This window comes from Microtus oregoni, unplaced genomic scaffold (genome assembly GCF_018167655.1).
Source record: "Microtus oregoni isolate MIOR12 unplaced genomic scaffold, Mior012 000050F_ref0000143, whole genome shotgun sequence".
NCBI lineage: Eukaryota > Metazoa > Chordata > Mammalia > Rodentia > Cricetidae > Microtus > Microtus oregoni.
The window spans coordinates 4,604,918-4,630,391 of record NW_024543256.1 but is presented as its reverse complement, the minus strand read 5'-3'; the positions used below and the strand labels follow the sequence as shown (position 1 = coordinate 4,630,391).

The 25,474-nt window shown below is 39.3% G+C and overlaps 1 non-coding gene across 1 annotated transcript; it reads left to right on the top strand.

Annotated features, from left to right (window-relative positions):
* The first annotated feature begins 24,750 nt into the window (after positions 1-24,750).
* LOC121437292 lies at positions 24,751-24,912 on the top strand. The gene has a single exon (XR_005972954.1). It is a non-coding gene; the product is annotated as a U1 spliceosomal RNA (small nuclear RNA).
* Positions 24,913-25,474: the final 562 nt, after the last annotated feature.

Genomic DNA, 25,474 nt, shown 5'->3' with positions numbered 1-25,474 from the left:
AGCTCATGATTAACTGCTAATTACCCTCAAAATGAGAAGGGAGGAATTAGGAACTGAGCCAAACTCCTCTCTCCTTTTCTATTTCTGAGGAATTGCAGCTGTTCAGAAGGCAGTAATGCATCCCTTCCTCTCCCCCTCCTCCCCTTTTCCTCTCTCTCTTTCACCTCCTGTCCCCCTTCTCTCCCTATGTCTTTCATCTCCCTCCTTTTCCACTTCCTTTCTTCCTTTGCATTGACCCCTCTTAAAGACCAATGGATTTAAAATTTTGTTCTGCACATAACCAGGCAGTACTATTGCTTTCATGCTATGTCAGTTATCGACTGCTGCTTAACAAATTACCAAAATCTTGTAAGCTCATAACAGCCCAATTTATTCCTACGGTGTTGCTGGCCTAGATTTTCCCACAAATCCAGAGTCAAAGAGTCTTTCGAGCAGCCATCATTTCAAGGCTCAGCTAGGAGCAGCTCACAACCTGGAAGTTTGAAAGGCCCAAAAGGCTGCTGCAGGTGGAAGTCATGTTGATTTGTAACCTGATCACAGAAGTAACACCCCATCACTTCCTGCTTAGTTTACTTGTTAGACAGTAAGTCCAGCCCACCCTCAAGGGAAGGGATTGACATTTGGATTTATACACTAAGAAGTAGAAAATATCTGGGTCACTCGTGATTTGGCTTACCCATCATACTTTGTATTTCTTTTGAGACAAGGTCACACTATTTAGCCAAAGCAGGCCTCAATCTTATTATAATTCTGTTGCTTCAGCTTTCCAAGTGCCCTGATCACAGGTGTGTGGTTTTAACGACTCTCAAGCAAAGTTCAAAAGTGCCTCGCTCAGAATGTTTCAGAGGCCTATTGTTTTATAGTTGAACTTCCATATGAACAAACATATGCATTGTGCTCCAAGTACAGGTGCATTTGCATAAAACTCATATTTTCCCCCAAATCTTCAAGTATAATTGATAGCCCAAGAAGATTGGCCTGGCAACTGTAGGCTCAGCGCTAGGGCTGCAAATGTGAGAGGGGCCAGGTTGCTGAGGAGCCCCAGCCATAGGGCACCCTTCAACCTCATCTGAATTTCCATCTTCTCTAAGTCATTTGTCCTGATTGAAATTCCACCATTAACTGTGCACTTTTGTTTAATCTTGACAGTGAATCTTTTCTTTTTAACAAAAGGGAGTATTTTGAACTGCACTCTGCCATTGAATTCTTAGTCCCTGCTAGTCTTTCAAACACAGTTGATTTTACTTATCAGGGCAACGATTTATCAGCTATTCATTTATCAGCAACTGACTTTGCAATGGATTACATACTGACCTCTTCTCTATTGTGTTAGGAAGGTGAAATTTCAAAGCAGGGTAAATTTAGGGTGTGTGTGTGGGGGGGGGGGGGTTCAGCATGTAAGAGCACTTGTGCTAGCAGTGGACCAGCACCCACAGGTCCACCCCTAATCTTTTGTAACTGCAGGAGATACCACCCGTTCTCTAACCTCTGTCGGCTGTATGCCTATGTACATGCACTTCTACATATGTACATGCAGGCAAAACACTCATGCCCATAAAATAAGGATAAACAAATGCTTTTTTTAAAAAAAAGGGCAAAATTGAATTTACCATCAACAAATGAGAAGGCTATGCTAAGGCAGATGTCTATCAAAGGATGTATAAGCTATCAGTAACAGTATGCTCTAAATTTCTCTGCATCAGTTTTAAACTGTTTTCTTTTTGCTAATTTAATTAAAATCTTATTATGTTTATTTATTTATTTATATGCTCTCTGTGTGTGCATGTGCACCTGCATGCAAACACACGTGTATGGGTCAGAAGACAATTTGAGGGAGTAATTTGACCTTTTTACTATATGGGTTCTGGCAATCAAGCTTAGGCCATGAGGCTTGGAAGCCAGTACTTTTACTCCCTCAACCACCTTGCTGACCCTTATCTTATCTTTTAATTAGCATACAAAGCAGCAGGGTTCCTTGTGGCCTTTTCATACATACTTAGCTGTGTTTGATTCTCGCTCTACGCATTCTTTTCTTCTTCTAATGGGCCCTGAGGTTTCTCTGATCAATATACACAGTTAAACTGTTTGTTAGGGAGTGGGGAGGGGGGAATCCTAGGTATGCTAGTTTTCTTTCTTTTCATTTTGTGTATTAACACTACAGTGTTATTGTGATGCAAATCAAGGTTAGCTATTATTGAAAACTGTGCTAGGATTAAAGGAATCTCATCTGGTTAATATATGTTTGCCAAAAAGAAAGACAAAGCCAGGTGACTATCTTTCCTTTGGCCTACTGATGATTTTTTTTTAATGAAGAGAATTTTTCTCTATCTTAAAGAAGAGCAACCTGCCAAGCATATTGGCAGGGGTGCCAAATGTTTTTGCAGTTATAGATAAGCAGTAAATGGAAAACAACATATGACATTCTAATCTGATATATCATATGGCCAGGTTATTCAGTACTACAGAAAGCTGGACAAAGCCCAATTTATATTTCTGCTCACACAAGCTCATATAGGTGTGACAGAAGGGTTTAACCTTTCCCTCTCCTTTTCCCTCATTGACTTTCTACCCTTCTTCTCCCCTCCCCTCCTCTCCTCTTTTCCTTTCTTCTCCTCACCCCTCCCCTCCCTTCCCCCCTCTCTTCTCCTCACCTTTCCTTCTGCCTCCCCTCTCCTTTTCTAGCCTCCTCTACTCTTCTCCCTTATCCTCCCTCCTTTCTTTTCCTCCTTCTCTTTGTTTTTTATTTTTTGTTATTTTAAGTAACAGGAATTTCCACACCTTTATCATAATTCGAAGCTGAAAAATATAGAAAGAAATAAATATTTTCCCACCTTTACACATTTTTGCTAACTAATTTATTGTAAGGTAACACAAATTTATGAGTCGTGTATTTGAAGTAAACAACTTTACCGGCTTATAGCGTATTTATATGGTATATTTATTGAGTTCTGCCACCATTTCCACAATCAATTCTAAAATATTTTCATAACCTCAGGTAGAAATCCAGCCCATTCTCTCTATTTCCATCTAGCTCCACATAAGCATCAATATATTTTCTGTTGCATATTCTGGACACTTCATAGAAATAGAATGATAAAATGTGGCACTTACATCTAGCTTCTTTTAGTGTTCATATTTTCAAGGTTCATCCTACGTGGAGCTCGGTTGGTGGCTAGCTCCTTGCTATTTCTTCTTTTACTTTGGTTCATTGATATTAAACTCATTCCAAAACAAAAATATGACTTCTGTAGGTCATTCTCTTATCTAGATAGAACAATAGGACAAGATTCTATCTGAATTTTAAAAATGACATAATAAATTAAGCACAAGTAATAAAACCACTCCAGGGAACTCAAGAACTTAGCTCAGGGAGCTTCCCTGCAGCTGCCATATACCTGTGGTGCTATCTCTTAAGCCCATAGTGTTAGAGATGCTGCTCAGTTGGTAGAGTGCTGGCCTAGTATGCGCAACACCTTGGGAATGATCCCTACCTAGCAACGCCTGGTGGAATGTGTCTGTAATCCCAGAATGTGGGAGGTGGAAGTAAGAAGATCAGAAGCCTGAGGATGTACATTCTCAGCTACAACCGCGTGTTTGTGCCAGCCAGAATACACAAGACTTTGTCTTTAAAAGCAAGCAAGCAAATCTATGTTAGGTAAGGAGGCCTACCTCACCCACTCCTCAGGCATGTACACCAGTCTGCTTGTAACCCATCTAAACTAGGTACCTAGTGAACTGGATACAGCTGGGGAGGATCAGTTTGCTGTGTTTGAAGCTGCATCCTGCCAAATAGGATAATGACCCAGAATGAGAACATCAGAAGGCAGTGATTGTACTCCTGGATGGACAGAATAGCCACAGCAAGCATATGCAAACTTGCAAACCAGGCATGCTAGTGCACCTGCATGGCAGCACTCAGAAGGCAAGAGTAACCCAAGTTCAAGAATAGCTTAGGCCAACATAGTTAGATCCTTATAGCTCATGTCAACAATGATCACTCACTTAGGACTTCACTCACACTGGCTTCCTCCATTTTTGATGCTGCTTTACCCTTCATCATCATTCACTGCAAACTTCTGATTCAAGGGCCCACAGTGATGTCAACTCTTCTGATTTCTAGCCCATTGTCCCAGCCTGCAGACATTGGACTGGGTGCCCTAGCTTGTGTATGTTCCAATTCACTAAAATTTATTTTATTCTTTATATCCTTACATCCTATTCTGTTATGACTAATATTGGAATGAATAGTATTCCCACTTATTGGTAATGTTTCTCAACAATTTATAGGATATTAAATCTTTGGCAGTTTTTTTTTTCAAGATACCTTTATCAATTATCACTGGCTTCTGACTTCATTTCCTTTACTCTTTCAAAATTACCAACTAGTTGAATGAAAACTGTAACAAATATTTGCTTACTATTTACACAACTAGAACAAATGATAGCAGGTTACCATATTGTTTCAGAGGCTTTGTATCCAAAGGGGTTGTGAAAGGCAGACTGGTAATGTGGAAGTAGAAAAGGGAAGTAAACTCTTCGTTAGTTTGTTTTTCTTCATTGTATGAAATGAAAAGTTTTGTTATGGCATTGTCAAGCAAGGCTAGAAACTCATCAAATCAGTTTGTAAATATAAATATTATTATTATTGTGTGTGTGTGAAGTGTGTGTGGAGGGGAGGGGGTCCATATGTGCCTTCATGTATATATGGAGATCAAAGGACAGCTCTGTGGAGTTAGTTCTCTCCTTCCACCTTCACGTGTCTTCATTGGACAGAACTCAGGTCACTAGGCCTAGTGCGTAAAGTCCCTTTGCCAGCTTAGCCATTTCACCTGTGTCAACAGAATTACCGGAAAGTGTGTCTACAGAGACTGATTAGAACTGCAAAGATTTGGAGAGGTTGGAATGTTGCAAGTCCAGAGCCTAAAAACCTTATCTTGAGCTAGCTTTAGCCTGCTACCTTGCCTACCTCTGTGTGGGAACGAATGGCCTGCAACTAACAGATAAGAAGCTTTTAAATATATTAACTTAGTAGATCCTCTAACATCCACCAACAGAAAGCTAAGAATGTTACAGATAGTATCTGAGGCCAAAGCTCCCCCTGTCTCGCCATACCTGTCTCTCTGATGTGCCCTCCAAATGTATTTTCAACTTGCCTTACAACTATATTTGTTCCATAAAATTATACAAGTTCATGAAACTGTTTTCAGGTTGGAATGGAGAATTTGGGGTATTCTAATTCTGTGTTCCTGGGCCAGGGTCACTCAAAATTGCCCCATAATAAACTATCTCTTATTCCCTTTAAGATGAGAGGTAGAGTTTTTTTTTTTTTTGTTTGTTTGTTGTGAACATTAGCACATACTTTTTTATTTTTTTATTTAAAAGTATTTTTTTTTTCATTTTACATACCAACCACAGTTCCTCCTCCCTCCCATCTTCCTACCTCCCCACCTTTCCCCCAACCCCCATCCACTTCTCAGAGAGCATGAGGACTTTGGGAAGTTAAAAAATTCTGGCATATCAAGTTGAGGAAGGACCTAGTCCCTCCCCTCTGTATCAATGCTGAACAAGGTATCCCTCCATAGGGAATGGGCTCCAAAAAGCCAGTTCATGCCCAGGTCCCACTGCCAGCGGCGCCACAGATTGCCCAAGCCAAAGAATTGTCACCCATATCCAGAGGGCCTACTTTGGTCCTAAGTAGGTTCCCCTGCTGTCAGTCCAGAGGCAGTGAGCTCCCACTAGCCCCATTTTGGTCTTGACCCCTTTGCTTATATTATCACTCTTCCTTCTCTCCGATTGGACTCTGGGAGCTCAGCCCAGTGCTTAGCTGTGGATCTCTGCATTGGCTTCCATTCATTGATGACAATTAGGAAAATACAGATAATTTTTTTTTAAATATTTAATTATTTATTAAGCATACAATGTACTGCTGGCATGGAAGGCACCAGGTCTCATTACATATGGCTGTGAGCTACTATGTGGTTGCTGGGAATTGAACTCAGGACCTCTGGAAGAGCAGCCAGTGCTCTTACCCTCTGAGCCACCTCTCCAGCCCAAATACAGATAATTTTAACAATAAAATAATATTAACAAACTTTAATGTGCCATATTCACTAAACTCATCATAACTTTTTCTAAAGCTATCCTTGGTGATTTTTATGTTTAATGCTACTATGCTCATTTTTATACTGCTTCTATGAGGGATTCTGGTTGGCTAAATGATACTATGTATAACTTTTCTGTTTTCTTAGCAAATGTGTCATTTGGGATATTAAATCTAGAGTTTTACATGCATCCGTTTGCTCAAACAACCATTCAAGTCATATATTCCCTTATTAATTCTCTGTTTAGTCAAAGCATCAGTCACCAGGAAACTTGTTTAAAAAAAACTTCCCATTGTGAAGAGGTTCTATCTCTGTTTTAAACCCTGTCACCTTCTAGTTCATGCAAGTGTAGAGTGGTTAATTAAAAGTTTTCTCATGCAGTGATTCCATACGCCTGTTAGAGTGTCTTAGGTGTGCTCCTCTGGGCAAGTCTGACCTTTTGTTTGTTTTTTGTTAGCAGTCTCTCAAATGAGAGCATTTTTTTTTTGGATCCTTTTACTTTCAACCTACTTCCCAGATTTAGTGTCACTCAGAAACAGCATTTTGTTGAATTTGTTCCTGTCCCTCACATATTTTATATTTGGCAGTTCTGGTTCAATGAAAATTCTGTGGTTTCATGTGAATCAGTATTTATTGTTAATGCTTTGGTTTGCATTTTATGCTTGCTAGGGATTTATTTTCCCTGTAGACTTGTTTTTCCTTTCCTGAATTTTGTTCTCTCATCTGGCTTGGAGAGAGATTTTGCTACATGTCATTGTCATGGTTCCAAGAGTAAACATTAAACTCTGTATTCTGTAATTATTTTGATCTTACTCAATGTTTATGACTTCAATATGGACTTTTCAGATGGCAAGGAATTAGACCTATGTGTATGCTGAATCGTCATATATTCAACACCGAGCTTCAACTACTATCATCTTCCTACCATGCTTGGTCCATTAATTTGTCTCCATCATTTCATTCTGTGTTTGAACATGTTGAAACAAATCCCAATAATAGTATCACCCCAAAAGTATGTGTTATTAGCTAATCTTATCCTTAAAAACACTTTAAAGTTACCACAATATTATGAACCTGACAAAAGTAACAATTCATTAATGTCCTCACTATCTAAAGTATGCTTTAATTTTTATTGAAATGTACTGAGGTTTTGCCTGCATGTATGTCTGCTTACCATTCACCATGTGCTAATACATTGTGAAAGATATTGCCAACAACATGCTAAAAGATATTTTGAAGAATTATGTATTTACTATTTAGGTAGACTACTACATACTAGTTATCTTTCACTATGTACATAATTATTCCTAAACCATACCCACTAAATGGAAGTGTCTATCTTCAATATAGAAAATAATTAACTTTTAGTCTTTCACCTCTAAAACTCCATTCTTGCATGCAGAGGTCCCAGGCATGATAATCTCAGACATAGAAGTCACATCACTAAGGTCCCATGACATTTCACAGATGAATTTAGTAACAAAAGTGAATGATCTCCTCAGAAAACACAATCATGAATTATTTCCAATGGATTTTTAGGTGATTAAGCTTTTCATTAGCCCAACATAGTTAATATTCTAGGCATGTATTATTAATATTATTTTGTCATTATGGAAACAAAAAAAGGAATACTTGTAGTAATACCATGGATTTCAAAAATGTTATCAGAACAAGAATTATGCATGCCTGAATGAAGTGTTCATTACTGTACTGCTTCTTATTTTAACTCTATTAACATGCACACTTCCAGAACTTTAAGGCATGGCCGAAAGTGAAATATTGTAGATAAGATAAAGGAATCATAAACATATTTCATCTGTAAGCAATAATGAGCTATTTTTAAGTAATTCAAGAAAGAAGTTATTATAAATAGATAAAACTTGAAGATGTATATAATCTTATTCATTCATTTTAAGGCTAAATCAAAAGGCAAGTAGTTGAATTCCTCTAACTCAAATGGAGTCAAACTCTTAACTGTTATTCTACACTCTTTTCACTACACTTGACCACCTTCAAACATTTGCAATAGGACAATTTCAGTATCATAAATAAGCTTATTATTATTATTAAATGTGCGAGCATTTATGAAGCTAAACACTATAGCAGAAGCACAAACCTGTTTTAATGTATTAATTATTGAAGTTGCAAGAACACATTTATAGTAGAAAGAAAATCCCCTGGTTCTCATTAGCTATGTACATATAGATATGAGCAAATTAAACATACAAACCTTTGGATCACAAGGAGTTTTTGAGAAACTCCTAACCACCCTCTTCACTTGGAAGAAAAGGACACAAATATGTTTTATAAAATTTTTAATTTTGGACATAATATACCAACAAACCTGAAGTTGGGTGATTGACCTATGAGGTGACAATCAGGAAATTCAGTTTCCAACTTGAATTCTCTCTCTCTAAAATAAGAACTCCATGTGTTCTCATTTCTTTTGGATAGTATATTGGTAAGGAGTAGGGTATTCCCTGAAATGGATTAATAAATAATTACTCAGTTTAAAAGAGGGTATGCATCATTTACTTTAAGATCAAATGACAAGGCAAAGACATAAAGACCCCAAGGAAACATCCAATTTCCATGCAAAGGAATATGTAGCCCAGCCTAGATCTAGGACCTAGGTTTTATGCTCTAGTCATCTTCTCTTTCTTTTCAGCATTGTTAGAAGACAAAATTACTTACGAGATGGGGCAGGGGAGGAAGAATGGTTAAGAACTTTTCAAAAATATTTTAAAATAACAAAATCAAACTTCATCCTGTACTGTACACAGCCCTTTTGACTCCCTATCTTTGTTTTGAGGAAGACAAAAGTTGTCAATGTTGGAACTGCCTCCTCTGCAGTAGCCCTCTGCAGACTATGGTGTCAGTTTCCAATAACCAAATGAAATGCGATAAGGAACTCTGTGGAAATGATGGCTCAGTGGTTAAAAGCACTTAGTGCTATTCTGGTAAACTTGGGTTCAATTCCTAGCATTCACAGAGCAGTTCACAATCATCCCTAACTGCAGTTCCAGGGAATCTGACATCCTCTTTTAGCTTCTGTGGGCACTTCGTGAAAATGGTGCATGCATTGCCTGAACATGCATGAGTATACACATAAGATGAAATTAGGATTTAAAGGAATAAAATAGAAAGTTCTCTAAGTTTCTGTTAGGCTCCAGAAGAGGTTCCACAGGTAGAAATTCTTATATAGAGTGCACAGTCACTTCTATTTACAGCATGATCTGTAGAAAAGTATCATTGTTTCTTGTGCTTTAATTTGCAAATTATCTTGTTATTAAATCATATTTAAATGGGTGAATACCATTTCTGGAGTTTCAAAGTAGCTATGAAGATACCATCTCACTACTAAAATTTAATCTAAGAATAAAACTTGCAATGTGAAGAAAAGTTATAGACTTGAATGCCATTTGAATAATTTACTAATATCATCATAAAATATGTTTCTGAGTGTTTCGATCAGATAAACCACAAAATTAACTAATGGATAATCATTATTGAGTTGTTTCTGAAATATATAAGAGCAATTCCAAAATAATTACTAAAGGATTAATTATATAATGAAAAGATTAATTCTTTGTGTATATGTAGAGATCCAATTTATTTGTAGTCAGCAGGACATGATGTGCATGTGTAGGCATGTAGGTGAATGTTAGAAAACAACTCAGTGGAGTCAGTTCTCTCCTTCTAACTTTAAGTAGGTACCAGAGACCAAACTTAGGATGCCAAGTTGTTTGGCAAACACCTTTACCTGTTGAGCTACCTTGCTGTGCCAAAGATCACAAGTTTAAGTGCAAATGCTAGTAAAATAAATCCAGTGTTTTAGAGCCAGCTTTTGATTGTTACTTTGCAAATCTCTTCCTATCTCTCCAAGTTATCATTAATAAGACTTTTCACTATCTGCATCAGCAATGGGTACACACTACAAATTAGAGCTCCTTTGAGAAACTAGAATATCACACATTAAATCTATCATATGCAAGGTTCATATCAATATAGTAGAATGAGAAAGACAGTGAGCCCAAGAAAAACTAGAGTATTGGGAAAGTAAATTTCAAAGGCAGTGACATAGTAAGCTTTGGAATATTTAAGTACACCAAATGGCATGCCAAAATTAAGGCCAAATATATTACTCATTATTATAAATGTGAATGGATTAAATTCTCAAGACACAAGACTAATATTCTAAGACTAGGTTAAAGAAAGGTTAAAACTAAAATAAAGAACAAAGCTATCCCAGGCAAATGCAAATTGGAAGAAAGAAAAGGTCACCATTTCAACATCAGAAAAAGTAGAATTAAATTTAGAGAGCATGCAAGTACATTGAAAAATCTGTCTTTTATTGATAAAGCCACGTCTAGGAGTTAGACAACACAAAAGTTGTTGGAACATAAGGGAAAGTTGAAAAAATTATTACCATTTAGGAAGCTATTTATACAGCTCTCTTAATTGTAGATAAATTAAATAAGGGAGGAGAACAAGGAAAGAGACTAATCTATTCTTAGTGTTATCAGTTTGACACATTCATTAATACCACAGCAAAAAGTTTTGTCTTTTCAAATATTTGTAGATAATTAACAAAAGTTAACAAAATATTTTAATTTGCAAAAAGGTCTTACTGCATTTATCAAATCACATCACCCTTGTTTTTTAGCGAGAATATATGACATCATCCATTATCAAAAGGCAGTAACTAGGAAAGCAAACCATTAAGTATCTAAAACAGTCCTGAAATAACTGTGGGATTTAAGAGAAAATAAAGCATAGCTTAAATCAGTATTTATTAAAAAATGGAAGAACAAAAAGGTATTATTAAAAGTATGGGGCCCACCAGATATGGTGGTGTACACTGGTAATTTGAGCCCCACTGAGGGAGATGCAGGTGGGTGATCTTCATGTATTCGAGGCCAGCCTGGTTCTATATAACGTCTTCCAGGTTAGCCAGGGCTACAGAATGAGAGCCTTTCTCAAAACAGCTCTTTGAAAATTATGGAACCTGAACTGCACTCAAAGAAAACATATTAGTTTAAAGAGTATTTATTGTAGAATATTTATCTAATACTAATTGTAAAAGATTATGTTGAATTCTTTTAAATCTTAAAACCGAAAATTGAATTCAGTAACATTTTAAAAATTGTATGCTGTAAATTCATGAAAAAGTTAGCATAGGAATTCTTAATAACAGGTCAAGGGAAAGATATGCTTTCCTAGACGTTTTAGTATTTTCTTTGAATGGGTCCTGCTTCAAGTTTATTTGTAGAAACAGCACAGGACCATCTGCATACAGTTTTAGGGGTGGAGGGAGGTCACACCAGTCCATCTGTCTTCATATTAACAGAGAGATCTTTACTATTTGGTCTTCACAAAGGTCTTGGGACCTTTGGGTGCCAAGCGGCAGTTGGAGCTGGAACAAGAGCTGAAGCCTGAGGCTGAGCTGTCACCATCAGTCTCATTTTGAGCTTTGCCCTTTGATTGGCAGAATGAGTGACCTCCTGGATGGCCTCTGCACGTAAATTTATTGCTTTTACATTGTTTTCCCTCATCTTCTTTAGGCCCTTCTTGATGTTGTTCTTGGCAAAACTCATGCTCCTCAAGAACCTGGAGTTGAGGTGGCCTGCCTGCACCAAGCGAGGTAGGCGCTTTGTCTGCGAGCTGCCCAACCAGCATGGAGGCCTGATCTTTCGGCGCCAGGAGACCCAGCATTGGGGTGAGTTTCTGGCCCACGGCGCCAGCCTGGGACGGGGAGCTCGGGGGTTTCTAGGCCCCCTGTCCTGCTTGGGCTCTCTGCTGCCTCTTTCTTCCTGGCCCACCCAGCTTCCGTCCAGAGCCCTCCCCACTTCGCCCCCACTGCCCTCTTTTATCTGGGCGCTGAGTCCGAGTACCCGGGGCTCCCGGGCGGGCAGCAGTTCCTTTGTTTCTGTGGCCTGCCTGCACCAAGCGAGGTAGGCGCTTTGTCTGCGAGCTGCCCAACCAGCACGGAGGCCTGATCTTTCGGCGCCAGGAGACCCAGCATTGGGGTGAGTTTCTGGCCCACGGCGCCAGCCTGGGACGGGGAGCTCGGGGGTTTCTTGGCCCCCTGTCCTGATTGGGCTCTCTGCAGGGCCTCTACTCCCCGGGTGCTGCCTCTTTCTTCCTGGCCCACCCAGCTTCCGTCCAGAGCCCTCCCCACTTCGCCCCCACTGCCCTCTTTTGGCGCGTGGCATCGCCCAGCCCAGCCTATCTGGGCGCTGGGTCCCAGTACTCGGGGCTCCTGGGGGGGCAGCAGTTCCTTTGTTTCTGTGGCCTGCCTGCACCAAGCAGGGTAGGCGCTTTGTCTGCGAGCTGCCCAACCAGCACGGAGGCCTGATCTTTCGGCACCAGGAGACCCAGCATTGGGGTGAGTTTCTGGCCCACGGCGCCAGCCTGGGACGGGGAGCTCGGGGGTTTCTTGGCCCCCTGTCCTGCTTGGGCTCTCTGCAGGGCCTCTACTCCCCGGTTGCTGCCTCTTTCTTCCTGGCCCACCCAGCTTCCGTCCAGAGCCCTCCCCACTTCGCCCCCACTGCCCTCTTTAGGCACGTGGCATCGCCCAGCCCAGCCTATCTGGGCGCAGGGTCCGAGTACCCGGGGCTCCCGGGCGGGCAGCAGTTCCTTTGTTTCTGTGGCCTGCCTGCACCAAGCGGGGTAGGCGCTTTGTCTGCAAGCTGCCCAACCAGCACGGAGGCCTGATCTTTTGGCGCCAGGAGACCCAGCATTGGGAGAGCAAACATTGGGGAGAGACAGCGTTTGGTAGGCAAGGAGACCTAATCTGGTAAAAGAAGATCCATAGGGAGCATTTGGAAGAAGAGATGGGCCGACGTCAAGGCAAGAATTCGCCCAACAAGCTGAAAAGCAACATGAAGCTACCAGAAACAAGCGACCTCACAACGGGAGGACAAGAACCCCTTAATCAAGAGGAAGGAGAAAAGATTGACTTCATGAAAGTGATTGACAACCTTAAACAGCATGTAAAAAACGCCCTTATAGAAATGGATGAGAAATATAACAGAAAGTTTGAAGAATTGAATAAATCAGTGAATGATACCCTAGAAAACCAAGGAAAAACAATCAAACAGATAATGGAAACAGTTCACGACCTGAAAACTGAAATGGAGGCAAAGAAGAAAACACAAACAGAGGGCCGTCTGGACATGGAAAATCTAGGTAAACGAATAGAGACTACAGAAACAAGCATAACCAGCAGAATACAAGAGATAGAAGAAAGACTCTCGGATTCTGAAGATACCATAGAGAAAATAAACACACTGATCAATGAAAACAGCAAGTCCAACAAACTCTCATCACAAAACATTCAGGAAATATGGGACACAATAAAAAGACCAAACCTAAGAATAATAGGAGTAGAAGAAGGAGAAGAAGGGCAGCTCAATGGTCCAGAAAATCTATTTAATAAAATTATAGAAGAAAACTTTCCCAACCTAAAGAAAGATTTTCCTATGAAGGTGCAAGAAGCATACAGAACACCGAATAGGCTGGATCAAAAAAAAAATCCCCTCGCCATATAATTATCAAAACACAAAGCATACAGAATAAGGAAAGAATATTAAGAGCTGCAAAGGAAAAAGGCCAAATTACTTATAAAGGTAAACCTATCAGACTTACACCTGACTTCTCCATGGAAACCATGAAAGCCAGAAGGTCCTGGATAGATGTACTGCAGAAACTGAGAGACCATGGGTGCAAGCCCAGATTACTATACCCAGCCAAGCTTTCATTCACTATAAATGGAGAAAATAAAATTTTCCAGGATAAAAACAAATTTAAACAATACGCAGCCACAAATCCAGCCTTACAGAAAGTAATTGAAGGAAAATCACTAACCAAGGAGTCCAACAATGACCACAATAACTCAGACATCTAGAAACCCTTCACCAACACAAAACAAAGAAGGGAAACACACAAACTCTATGACTAAAAAAAATGACCGGAGTTAACAACCACTGGTCATTAATATCACTTAATGTCAATGGACTCAACACACCTATAAAAAGGCACAGGCTAAGAGATTGGATAAGAAAACAGGATCCAACATTCTGCTGTTTACAAGAAACACACCTCAACCACAAAGACAGGCACCTACTCAGAGTAAAGGGCTGGGAAAAGGCCTATCAAGCAAATGGACCTAAGAAACAGGCAGGTGTGGCCATACTAATCTCTAACAAAGTTGACTTTAAACTTAAATCAATCAGAAGAGATGGAGAGGGGCATTTTATACTCATAACAGGAACAGTTCATCAGGATGAAGTCTCAATCCTGAACATCTATGCCCGAAATATAAAAGCACCCACGTACATAAAAGAAACATTGCTAAAATTCAAGGCAGCCATCAAACCGCACACACTAATAGTAGGAGACTTCAACACTCCTCTCTCACCAATGGACAGGTCAATCAGACAGGAACCTAACAGAGAAATAAGAGAATTAGTGGAGGTAATGAATCAAATGGACTTAACAGACATCTATAGAACATTCCATCCAAATAGGAAAGAATATACCTTCTTCTCTGCAGCTCATGGAACCTTCTCGAAAATCGACCACATAGTCGGTAACAAAGCAAACATCCACAGTTACAAAAAAATATTAGTAACCACCTGTGTCTTATCAGATCACCATGGATTAAAGTTAGAATTCAACAATAATGCTACCCCCAGAAAGCATACAAAGTCATGGAAACTGAACAGTCAACTATTGAACCATAGCTGGATTAAGGAAGAAATAAAGAAAGAAATTAAAGTCTTCCTGGAATTCAATGAAAATAAAGAAACAACATACTCAAACTTATGGGACACTATGAAAGCAGTCCTAAGAGGAAAGTTCATAGCACTAAGTGCCCACTTAAAGAAAACAGAGAAAGCTCACATTGGAGACTTAACAGCCCACCTGAAAGCTCTAGAAAAAAAAGAAGCAGACTCACCTAGGAGGAGTAGAAGACTGGAAATAATCAAAATGAGGGCTGAAATCAACAAAATAGAAACACAGAAAACAATCCAAAGAATCAATGAAACAAAAAGCTGGTTCCTGGAGAAAATCAACAAGATTGACAAACCACTATCCAAGCTAATCAAACGGCAGAGAGAGAATTTGCAAATTAATAAGATCAGAAATGAAAAGGGGGACATAACCACAGACACAGAGGAAATTCAGAGAATCATTAGATCTTACTACAAAAGCCTATATGCCACAAAATTGGAAAATGTAAAGGAAATGGATACTTTTTTAGATAAATATCATATACCAAAGTTAAATCAGGACCTGGTGAACAATCTAAATAGACCTGTTAGTCGCGAAGAATTAGAAGAGGTTATCAAAAACCTCCCTACCAAAAAAAGCCCAGGACCAGATGGTTTCAATGCGGAATTCTACCAGATCTTCCAAGAAGATCTAATACCTATACTCCTTAATGTATTCCACAAGATAGAAACAGAAGGGTCATTACCAAACTCCTTTTATGAAGCCACAATTACTCTGATACCAAAACCACTCAAAGACTCAACCAGGAAAGAGAACTACAGGCCAATCTCACTCATGAATATCGACGCAAAAATCCTCAACAAAATACTGGCAAATCGAATCCAAGAACACATCCGAAAAATTATCCATTATGATCAAGTAGGCTTCATTCCTGAGATGCAGGGCTGGTTCAACATACGAAAATCTATCAATGTAATCCAGCATATAAATAAACTGAAAGAAAAAAACCATATGATCATTTCATTAGATGCTGAAAAAGCATTTGACAAAATTCAACATCCATTTATGTTAAAAGTCTTGGAGAGATTAGGGATACAAGGGTCATACCTAAATATAATAAAAGCTATATACAGCAAGCCGACAGCTAACATCAAATTAAACGGAGAGAAACTCAAAGCCATCCCACTTAACTCAGGAACACGACAAGGCTGTCCACTCTCCCCATACCTCTTCAATATAGTGCTTGAAGTTCTAGCAATAGCAATAAGACAACATAATGGAATCAAGGGGATTCGAATTGGAAAGGAAGAAGTTAAACTTTCATTATTTGCAGATGATATGATAGTGTACATAAGCGACCCCAAAAACTCCACCAAAGAACTCCTACAGCTGATAAACAGCTTTAGAAATGTGGCAGGATACAAGATCAACTCCAAAAAATCAGTCGCCCTCTTATACACAAAGGATATGGAAGCAGAGAGGGAAATCAGAGAAGCTTCACCATTCACAATAGCCAAAAACAGCATAAAATATCTTGGGGTACATCTAACCAAGGAAGTGAAAGATCTATTTGACAAGAACTTTAAGGCATTGAAGAAAGAAATTGAAGAGGATACCAAAAAATGAATGGACCTCCCTTGCTCTTGGATTGGGAGGATCAACATAGTAAAAATGGCAATTCTACCAAAGGCTATTTATAGATTCAATGCAATCCCCATCAAGATCCCATCAAAATTCTTCACAGATCTTGAGAGGACAATAATCAACTTTATATGGAAAAACAAAAAACCCAGGATAGCCAAAACAATCCTATACAATAAAGGATCTTCTGGAGGCATTACCATCCCTGACTTCAAACTCTATTACAGAGCTACAGTAATGAAAACAGTGTGGTACTGGCATAAAAACAGAGAAGTTGACCAATGGAATCGTATAGAAGACCCGGATTTTATCCCACAAACCTATGAACACCTGATTTTCGATAAAGGAGCTAAAAGTATAAAATGGAAGAAAGAAAGCATCTTCAACAAATGGTGCTGGCACAACTGGATGTCATCTTGTAGAAGAATGAAAACAGACCCTTATCTATCACCGTGCACAAAACTCAAGTCCAAATGGATTAAAGACCTCAATATCAGCCCGAACACACTGAACCTGATAGAAGAGAAAGTGGGAAGTACCCTACAGGAGCTGGGCACAGGAGATCGCTTCCTATGTATAACCCCAGAAGCACAGACATTAAGGGCAACATTGAATAAATGGGACCTACTTAAACTGAGAAGCTTCTGTAAAGCAAAGGACATAGTCAATAAGACACAAAGGCAACCTACTGATTGGGAGAAGATCTTCACCAACCCCACAACAGACAAAGGTCTGATCTCCAAAATATATAAAGAACTCAAGAAACTAGACTTTAAAATGCTAATTAACCCAATTAAAAAATGGGGCACTGAACTGAACAGAGAATTCTCAGCAGAGGAAGTTCAAATGGCCAAAAGACACTTAAAGTCGTGCTCAACTTCCTTAGCAATCAGGGAAATGCAAATCAAAACAACTTTGAGATATCATCTTACACCTGTGAGAATGGCTAAAGTCAAAAACACCAAGGATAACCTTTGCTGGAGAGGCTGTGGAGGAACGGGTACCCTCATCCATTGCTGGTGGGAATGCCATCTTGTGCAACCACTGTGGAAGTCAGTGTTTCGGTTTCTCAGGAAATTCGGGATCAACTTACCCCTGGACCCAGCAATACCACTCCTGGGAATATACCCAAGAGATGCTCTATCATATGACAAAAGCATTTGTTCAACTATGTTCATAGCAGTATTATTTGTAATAGCCAGAACCTGGAAACAACCTAGATGCCCTTCAATGGAAGAATGGATGAAGAAAGTATGGAATATATACACGCTAGAGTACTACGCTGCGGTAAAAAACAATGACTTCTCGAATTTTGCAGGCAAATGGATGGAAATAGAAAACACTATCCTGAGTGAGGTGTCCCAGACCCAAAAAGATGAACATGGGATGTACTCGCTCATAATTGGTTTCTAGCCATAAATTAGGGCCACGGAGTCTACAATAGGTGAACCTAAAGAAGCTAAGTAAGAAGGTGAACCCAAGGAAAAACATATAGTTATCCTCTTGGCTAAGGGAAGTAGACCCAATTGCCGGGGAGAAAATTAGGATCTTGGGGGTGGGGTGGGATGGGGGTAAGGGGAGATGGGGAGAGAAAAGGTAGAAGGGAAGGAGGGGGGACTTGGGGAATCAGGAGAATTGGGATAAAGGAAAGGTGGATAGGGGAGCACGGAACCACAATTCTTAGTTAAGGGAACCACTTTAGGGTGAGCAAGAGATTTGACCCTAGAGGGGCTCCCAAGTGCCCAACATGAGGTTCCCAGTTAGTTCCTTGGGTAGCTGAGGATTGGGAACCTGAAATGACCCTATCCGAGAGCAATACTGACGAATATCTTGCATATCATCATAGAACCTTCATCTGGTGATGGATGGAGACAGAGACAGAGACCCACACTGGAGCACTGGACTGAGCTCCCAAGGTCCCAATGAGGAGCAGAAGGAGGGAGAACATGAGCAAAGAAGTTGGGACCACGAGGCGTGCACCCACCCACTGAGACAGTGGAGCTGATCTACTGGGAGCTCACCAAGGCCAGCTGGACTGTGACCGAAAAAGCATGGGATAAAACCGGACTCTCTGAACATGCCGAACAATGAGGGCTGATGAGACGCCAAGGACAATGGCACGGGGTTTTGATCCTACTTAATGTGCTGGCTTTGTGGAAGCCTAGCCAGTTTGGATGTTCACCTTCCTAGATATGGACGCAGGGGGGAGGACCTAGGACTTACCACAGGGCAGGGAACCTGGACTGCTCTGTGGACTGGAGAGGGAGGGGGAGAGGAGTGGGGGGAGGGGTAGAAGGGTGGGAGGAGGGGGAGAAGGGTGGGAGGAGGGGGAGGGAAATGGGAGGCTGGGAGGAGGTGGAAACTTGTTTTTTGTTTATGTTTTTTTTCTTCTTCTCTTAATAAAAAAAAATTATAAAATAAAAAAAAAAAAAGAACCTGGAGTTGAAACACTTAAGAGATTTGTACCTTTGTGACCTGAGGTTTTTTTAACGGCATGTCCATGCTATTTTTGTGCCTATGTGTGGTATCTTTCTTGGCCTTGTCTGCATGGTAATGACAGTTTACTTCTTTACATTTTTTGAGGGGGGAACATTCAACAGATGCCACTATAAGGCACCTTTAAAGCAGAATAATAAAGATAATTTCTACCAACACCTAATCTGACCCTATATAGTTTCTTTTTTATTAAAAAATAAGTTTAGGAAAACATTAGCATATTTTATGAGGAAACACTAGAACAATTCTCATTAAAATTTAGAAAAATAGAGTTGTCTATTTATATTTTGGTTGTGAACCTAGCTTTTAATGGCTAAGCCATCTCTCCAGCCTTTATCTACTTATTTCTATTACATGAAGTAATATTATTAATAAAGATAATGGTATATCATAATTATTTGTCAAAGCATTCAGAAGATATGAATATATAATTCAATCAGAAAGTAGGGTGTAGTAGCACAATCTGTAATCCCAGCCTGATCTACATAGCAAGTTCCAGGTCAGACAGAGTTACATAGAGAGCCCTGTCATTACAAAAATTACAGTGTGTGTATGTATGTGTGTGTGTGTGTGTGTGTGAGAGAGAGAGAGAGGGGGGGGGGTAGAGGAAAAGAGCACTTGCTGATCTTCCATAATACTGGAGCTCAGTTTCCAGCTCCTGTATGGTGGCTCTCAATTGAAGTCTGTAACTCCAATTGCAAGGATCTGACCTCCTCAAGCACCAGGCACACATGGGGTACACACACACACACACTCAGGCAAAATACCTACCCACCAACATTATAAAAGACAAGAGAAAGAAGTACAAAAAGCACCATATTAATATGTTAAAGTCAGTTTCTTTGATTTTATCCATCAACTATTTGATAATAAAATGAAAAATAAAACCAGCATATTTTAATGCTAGTTGTATCTTACAGAAACAACTTAATGCAGAAAAGTTTCAGACATCATGGTTTCATAGGGGTCCCTGGTTTGATGAGAAGGCAGGGTAGATCCTCAGTTCAGGCATTGAGCAATGGATATTTACGTCCTGGAAGGCCAAGCAGTAGAGAATGACTAGAACTTGGGTGTGTGCAGTAACCTTCAACAGTTTGCCACTAAGAATCCACTGTGTCACTATGTTATGGTTTTCATCTCTTTAATAGACAAGCTACGCTCACTCCTGGCGACCCCTGCCCTCCTCCTGCCATCTTAGAGTCTGTCTGTCCCCTCTTGGTGCGTACGCATGTCTCTCTCTCAGGCCCTTCTCTGTCTATCTCCTCTTCTTCTCTTTCTTTTTCTCTCCTCTAAGTAATACATATCCAATTCTATTCCATACAATGTGTCTGAGCATGTCCCTTCTACCCACCCCCTGCTCACACCAGCCTGCCTCACTGGGACCAGCCCTCCGGGAATCTTGCAACTGCTCCGGGTCCGGCAGCCATCTCTGCCTGGGACTAGCTGCTCTGTGGGCCTGCTGGGGATCTTGCAACATTTTTAAAACACTGAAACCATCTAGGCCCCACATGCTAAGGGTTTCATAGCCTCTCAGAATGGTGCATCAGCTGGGGAACAAACCCTCAAAATCCCAGCCTCTCGGTGACAGTTACGATTCAAACCATAACATTAATAACGATTACATAGGAAAACCACATACTAAAATGAACAAAATTATGGGCATTAAAAATGTAAAAAATGTACAACATTTTCTTCATTTGTTTTTTGGTGGAGGGGCATCTAGTTTGTTTCTAGTTTCTGGCTATTACAAATAATGTTGCTATGAACATAGTTGAACAAATGTCCTTGTAGCATTCTTTGGATATGTACCCAAAAGTGGTATTGCTGGATCTCAATGGAGGTACATTGACTCCCAATTTTCTGAGAAACCACCATACTGATTTCCAAAGTGATTGTACAAGTTTGCATTCCCACCATCAATGAAAGAGTGTTTCCCTTACTCTGCATCATCTCCAGCATAAGCTGTCATTGGTATTTTTCATCTTAGCCATTCTGACTGGTGTAAGATGGTATCTCAGAGTCATTTTGATTTGCTTTTTCCTGATGACTAAGGATGTTGAACATTTACTTAAGTGTCATTCAGCCATTTGAGATTCTTCTGTTAAGAATTCTGTTTAGATCTGTACCCCATTTTAAATTGGATTATTTGGTATTTTGATGTCTAATTTCTTGAGTTCTCTATATATTTTGGAGATCAATCCTCTGATGTGGGGTTGGTGAAGATATGTTCTTATTCAGTAGGCTGCCATTTTGCCTTATTGACTGTGACCTTTGCTTTATAGAAGCTTCTCAGTTTCAGGAGGTCCCATTTATTTATTGTTGTTCTCAGTGTCTATGATACTGGTATTATATTTAGGAAGTAGTGTCTTCTGTGCCCATGCATTGAAGGCTACTTCTCAATTTCTTTTCTATCAGGTTCAGTGTAGTTGGATTTATATTGAGTTCTTTAATCAATTTGGACTTCAGTTTTTTAATGGGTATAGATATGGATTTATTTATATTCTTCTACATGTTGACATCCAGTTATTCCATCACCATTTGTTGAAGATAGTTTTTCTTCCACAATGGAATACTACTGAAATATAACAAACAATGACATCTTGAAATTTGCATGCAAATGGATGAAACTAGATAAAACCATCCCGAGTGAGGTAACACAGACCCAGAAAGATTAGCATGGTATGTACTCATTCATAAGTGGATACTAACTGTAAAGTAAAGGATAAAAATTCTATAGTCGACACTCCCAGAGAAACTAATAACAAGAAGAACCCTAAGAGAAACATATATAGATCCCCTTGGGAAGAGAAAATAGACAAGATATCCTGAGAAAATTGGGAGCATGGCGGTCTGGAGAGAAGAGAGCGCAGAAGTGGAGGAGAAGGTGACAAAGGGATGGGGAGGAGACTTTTTGGGAACAGGATTCTTGAGATACGGGAAAGACAGAGACGGAGAGCAAGGAAAGAGATATCTTTATTGAGGGAGCTTTTATGGGACTAGCAAGCAACCAGGCACCAAAGAAACTTCCAGAAATCCACAAGGGTTACCCCAGCTAAGACAAGACCCTAAGCTATAGTGGAGAGGATGACATAACTGTCCCTACCCTGTAGTCAGATTGATGACTGTCTTAAATGTCACCATAGAACCTTCATCCAGCAACTGATGGAAGGCAGAGGCAAAGACCCACAGTGGAGCACTGGGGTGATCTCCCACAGTCCAGTCAAAGAGTGGGAAGAGTGAGTGACAATATGAGTAAAGAGGTCAAAACCATGATGGGGATACCCATTGAAACAGCTTGCCTGAGCTAATGGGTAGGAGCTCACCCACTCCAAGTGAAGAGTGAGGGAACCAGCATAGGACCAAACTAGGCCCTGTGAATATGGGTGACAGTTGCATGGCTGGGGCAGACTGTGGGATCACAGGCAGTGAGACCAGGATTTGTCACTACTGCTTTTACTGGCTTTTTGGAGCCCATTCTCTTTTGGGGGATACCTTGCTCAGCCTAGATATATTTGAGAGTGCCTTGGTTCTGCCTCAAAGGAGTTTGCTAGACTTTGTTGACTCCCAATGGGAAACCTTACACTCTCTGAGAAGTGGAGTGGGGCGAGGGTAGAATGAAGGAAAAATGGAGGGAAAAGGAGGAGGGGAGGGAGTGGGAACTAGGATCGGTATGTAAAATGAGAAAAGATAGGTTTTTTAAAAAAATAAATGAATTAATAAATGAAAAAATGTGAAAAAGCATATAAATGACAGAAGGTGCTACAGAAACTGTATGTACACATACGATGCACTCTCAAAAGCATGTCATACCACCATGTGTATGTCTCTTTATACATACTTAATATCTGTATGTATTGAGGTAGATATGATGCAGTCAGGATACTTTACAGTTCATCTGAGAGAATAAATATGAGAATATCCAATTACTTTTGAATAAAGACAAGTAAAAAGATAGAGGGAGATTATTTGTCTACCAGACATAGCAACATATTTTAAAACTACAGATAAGGAAAGGGGAAGATTCTGAGGCCCAAATTGAAAGATGAATGAAACAGATACGTAAGGCATTCTAAACCAGTGGATAAGCACTAATATTCAATAAACAACACTGAACAACTAGAGAACCACTTGCACAATTATAAATTGTAAATAAATTGAAGGCTAAAATATATAAAATGAAATAAACTCAACAATATGATATGCTAATATATATTAGAATGGTATTTCAAATTCAGTGACAAAGAATGGAATATTTATTATGTGATTTTGGGACAACTGGCTATCCATATGGAAGAAAATAAAATTAGGATCCCAACTCATAAAAGCAAAAACAAAAAAAAATGAGAAAAGAAAAAAATCCAGATGGATTACATACTAAGTGTAAACAAATAAAAATTAAAATCTTGAAGGAAAAACAAAGGATAACAAAAAGAGTTTGGCAAGGCAAGAGGAACAGAAGTTATTTTTTAAAAATCAAACATATTTATCTATATAAAATGAAAATATTTGCTATGACAAGAGATACAATAAATCAATGATAAGTTGCAAACTTGGATACATTCTAGTGCTTAAGATGCTAAAGACTTGATTTCTATTGTGTGTATATGAGTTATCACAAAAGGATGAGAAAGAGAAAGTCACAAGAGAAAACTCACTGGAAGCACATTCTTAAAAAAATACATGAAGATTTAAACTACCTGACAAGATTTTTTTTTTAAGCCCAAAGAATGAATTTCTGAGTTCTGTTAATTCCTGAGCATACATTTTCCATCACATTTGTTTTGTTTCCTCCCTATTATTGTGATGTGTTTTGGAATGGAGTTTACAATCAGCAACTGTGACATCATTTTACCCATTCCACATGTGAGAACATGGCTGCTGCTTCTGGAATCGTATCTGGGAAACTGTATTCTATCTCTCATTCAGTTAATTCTCAGAAATGAAGAGCACGAGTATCAAATATTTTCTGAATTGTTACATTGACACTATCACATATGATCAAGGTCCCCACAAAACATGATTCAGTCCTATTCCATAGCTGTTCTATGTGTACATAAATGACAGCTGTTTTAACAAATACGAAATTTCACTGTGTAGTTTAGGATAGCCAAAACTACATAGTTTGGATGAGCTCATGACATTCTGTGGTGTGTGCCATGATGACAGGGTTTATCCATTTTGTTAAGAAAACTCTGGAAGGACCAATTTCCTGTCTACATACTTTGTGAATAATGCTGCAGTAAACATGAGTGGTGGAAATATTCATTTGACACTTGTTTCATTTTCTTTGGGAAAAAGGATGACTTCATGTCATTTTATGCAATGCAGATGAAACTGGAAAACTTTTTTTAAAATGGGAATAAGCCAGGCAAAGGAAGATAAACAGCACACAATCTCCCACATGCACAGAACCTAAATATACCAATTTCATAAAAAGTAGAATAGAGATGATGAGAGTCTAGAGAAGGTAGAGGAGAAGATAGATGAGAAGGGATAGACCAAAGGAAGAATAAGTTCTGTGGTGTCCTTAAGCAGCCTGTTGGATGACTATAGCTATCCATAATGTACATTTCAAGAAGACATTGAATTTTATCATTGCAAAAAAAAATACATGTTTGAGGTGTTGTGTATGCTAATTAATATGATTAATCACTATATAATGTGCATATGTATCAAAATATCACATGGTACTTCTCAAGTATGAGAAATTATGTGACATGTAAGAATAAATATAAATATAAAAAGATTCTAGCTTCAAAAATTGCACAGTTGTATACTTACCTGGCTGGGTTGATATGACCGCAGAGGTTATTTTCCCAGGGTGAGGCTTATTCATTGTACACTGGATGTGCTTACCCCATATGATTTCCCAAAATATGGGAAACTTGACTGCATGATTTATGTCAGTGGGGGCCTGTATTTATGCCCTCCCATGAGAAAAGTAAAATTAAAATTTTTAAAAATTGCATTGCTGTTTTACATAAAATCTTGGTGTCAATAAAAAAGAAAGGCAAGTCAGTGAGATGGCACAGTAACTAAAGTGCTTGCTGTATAAGCCTGATGACCCAAGTTTGATGCCTACAATCCACAAAGTTGGGGCATTGTCTTCTCTATTACCTGGTAACTCCATGTAACTTCCCTTTGTATTCGTATATATTTCAGGAAGCCTCTATAGTAGCACATTTTTGATATTGCTTTTCAAAAGTCCTTCAGTGTTACCCATACCTCTCCATATTCCCAGCCCTCCTATCCCCATCTTCATTTAATCCTCCAATTCTAGTTTTCCATTTATCCCTTTATAACAAAATAATCTATTTTCATTTTCTTTGAATATCTGCTTCCTGCCCCCAACACTTATTAGCTACCTAACCCCTCTGTATATCTTGTGTCTTAATGTGTTCCCTCCAAGAAGGAAGGTTTTCAATTTTGGAGGAAACTGCTACCACAATAATAAATGATTTGGTGATGGGGTTAATGCAATGACTCTCCTCTCTCTA